Raw genomic sequence first — 3,512 nt, 5'->3', positions numbered from 1 at the left:
TTTGTAACGAATTACCATCAAATACCAAACAAAACTCTTTTGTCCTTCGAAGGTATTTGAGTATGTTTTTCACAGCAGTCTAATGCTCCTGCCCTGGGTTGGCCTGGAACCTGCTTACCACACTCACCGCCTGAGCAATGTCAAGGCGAGTGCACAGCATGGCATACATGATGCTCCCCACGGCTGAGGCATAGGGAACGTCTTTCATGCCCTCAACCTCCTCAGAAGTCTTGAGAGACATCTTCTTGGAGAGAGTGACTCCATGCCTGAAAGGAACGTTTCCCTTCTTAGAGTTCTCCATGCTGATCCTATTATCCGCTTTGATCTATCTCTATAGAGTCGAAGACCTAGTATATAGGAGGCTTCTCTAAGATCTTTCATGGAGAATTTCTACAAAAGCCACACCTTGGCTGAAGTCAACATTCCTACATCATTGCCAATGAGTAGGATATCATCCACATACAACACCAAGAAGGTAACCTTATCCCCATTGGACTTTTTGTAAACACAGGGCTCATCCGGATTCTACTCAAAGTCAAACGATTTGACGACAAAGTCAAAATGAATGTTCCAACTCCTAGAAGCTCGCTTAAGTCCATATATGGATCTATTAAGTTTACATACCATGTGTTCGTGACTAGTAGCAATGAAGCCTTGCGGCTGCTGCATGTAGATATCTTCACTAACATCTCCATTCAAGAACGCAGTTTTGACATCCATCTGCCAAATCTCGTAGTCATGGTATGTTGCTACAGCTAGCAGGATCCTAATGGATTTAAGCATGGCCACGGGCGAAAAGGTTTCCTCATAGTCAATGCCCTCTTTTTGAGTATACCCTTTCGCCACCAAATGAGCTTTGTAGGTCTCAATCTTGCCATCGGGGCCCTTTTTCCTCTTATATGTCCATTTGCAACCAATTGCTTTTACCCCGGAGGGCGGATCTACTGGAGTCCAGACTCCATTGGCCTCCATCGAGTCCATCTCGGCTCTCATGGCCTCCATCCACTTCTGGGAATCTATGTCCCACATAGCTTCCGCGTAAGTCACGGGATCCTCCTCACTAGTAAAGGATTCTCTAGTTCCCCGCATGCGATGAATTTATTGTTCCTTTTAATAGTAATCATATTACTAAAATAGACAGTATATCCATTAGCACACAGTTTGGAAATAGAAATCAAATTTCTTCTTAAGTTTTGTACATAAAGACAATCCTTAAGTACAAGAATTCCTTCTCTAAAAACTAATTCTATAGTTCCTATCGTCGTAGCTGCAACACTTGCAGAAGTCCCCGAGTAAAGTATCACTTTCCCTTCACTTAGCCTTCTGCTTACTTTGAACCCTTGTAGTGAATTACACGCATGAGTTGAAGCCTCGGAGTCAACACACCAGGACACAGAAGTAACTAACAGATTAGTCTCTATGACACAAGTTTTGAGATTACCTCTCTTAGATTCCAGGTAGGCAAGACAGTTCCTCTTCCGGTGGCTGGCCTGCTTGCAGAAGTGACAAACATCAGATGCCCTGTCTTTCTTTTGCTTCTTAGATTTGGTGGCCTTTTTCTGGGGCTTTCTCTTTGCCCTCCTCTTCTTGCTAGATGTGCTAGCTTCAACAAGCGTGGCTATCAGCTCATCCTTCCTAACTAGTTCTTCGGCTCGTTGCAACATATTGCTAAGCTCTTGCAAGCTAATGTTCAGCTTGTTCATGTTAAAATTCATGATGAACGGATTGAAGGACGGAGGCAAGGAGTTAAGAATGGCGTCTATCTGTGTGACCAGATCTAGCCCAGAGCCAAGGGCCTCCAGCTCATTTATGTAACCCATCATCCAGAGACAATGGTCATGAACTTGCTACCCCTTGGTCATCTGTGCGGTCATGAACTGCTTCAGGACCTTTTGGTGAGTAGAATGATTCTGCTCTTCGTACATAGTCTTTAGACTATCCAATATGTCTTTGGCAAGTTCGATCTGACCGAACTGCCTCTGTATTGGATTATCTAGAGAGGCTATGATATAGCAGCGGGCTAGGGAGTTTTTCTCCTCCCACTCTTGGTAGTCCCTCCTGCGGGCTTCTGAAGCCCTGTCTCCCAGACATTCCGGTGCAGGATTCTTTGCCACCTTATCTAATTTTTCTGAAGTCAGGACCAACATAAGGTTTCGGTATCAGTCAGCATAGTTTGGGCCCTTAAGATTATTATCATCGAGAAGCTTTGCAAATTGACCGTTTGCCATTTTCTGGTAAAATAGCAAAACGTTAGTCCAAAACCGTAGTTTGTTTCAAGTAACCTACATAGATATGACTTTTAATCTATGTTCCATTTCCATTTATTCATCTCTGAGATTTCCCTCCCATCTCAGTGACAGAGACAGCAAAATGTCTCTGGAAATGTGGGAAATCACATAGGGTGCATGGAGCCAACTATTTCAGCTACATAACTCCACCACCTTTCTATGAAGGATCACATCCACTCATCGTATGTGTTTTCCCTTTGGCCTCTGTCAGATAGGGTTCATAGCCATTTTAGGGTAAACCTTTCTATCCAATGAGTGCTCACCCATCATTTTTGAGTTATGCCAAGGTACCGTGAGAGAGTTCCCATTTTCTGGTGAAGCCCCTCTCACATCGGTCTATGATGCCCTTATCATCTTATGAAACACTCTAACAGATCCAACAGCAAATGGATAGCCAAATTTTATGGTGCATTTCCTCATTATTGAAGGACCCATCATCGTGCTAATGATGGAAGGCCTTTAGAGAGTTCATCACATGAATCTCCCTATCAGATGCACTTATATTGCGGGAGGGAACAAAAATTACGCCCTAGTTAATTTAGGTCAAACCAAAGTGGCTCCTACTGACTTTCATAAAGTCAGATTTTTGGTGGCCCAAATCGACTAGGGTTTCCGCACGCATTCATTTTCAGGGTTGTGGGGCCCACCACGAAGGGAGGGGTCATCCAATGACCGTAAGGGACACCATGTCAATGATGTGCATTCAGCCATGGTGTGCACAAGAGCCACTTTCACATCATCATGGGCCAAGTGCTTATAGCCCATGGTTGCAGCACATCATACATCCATACATCACATGCAATGGAAGAATTAATCCAATCAATCACTTGCTATAAAGCTCATTAATAAGCCCATTTGAAAGTCCATAATATTAGCAATTAACATTATCTAGATATATGGGCTGAATAGCGGTTAGCAGTTTGGCCCATATAGCTTTCACACAAAAGTAGGCTTGTGCAGTTTTAACTCTTTAAAACTGAGCTTTACAGGTTGGGCCGAATTGATTCTTTCAATTAAACATTAGTTTCAGACCTAAAAGTGGGAGAAAATATGGCTGAAAACAATCTCCTTCGAACCCTAGATTCGGTCCAAACAGTTTTGGTCCAATCTGTTCTAAAATGGTCTGAAACTAATTTTCAATTCAAGAAAGTTATGAAATTAACAATTCTGATTACAGACAATCATAAATCAGATATGGGGCTGTTCATACTAAATCCACCTACA

Source organism: Nelumbo lutea, chromosome 1 (assembly GCF_056320005.1).
Source record: "Nelumbo lutea isolate HS-2025 chromosome 1, American lotus-T2T, whole genome shotgun sequence".
NCBI lineage: Eukaryota > Viridiplantae > Streptophyta > Magnoliopsida > Proteales > Nelumbonaceae > Nelumbo > Nelumbo lutea.
The sequence above is the reverse complement of the archived record's forward strand: the minus strand, read 5'-3'. Positions refer to the sequence as shown.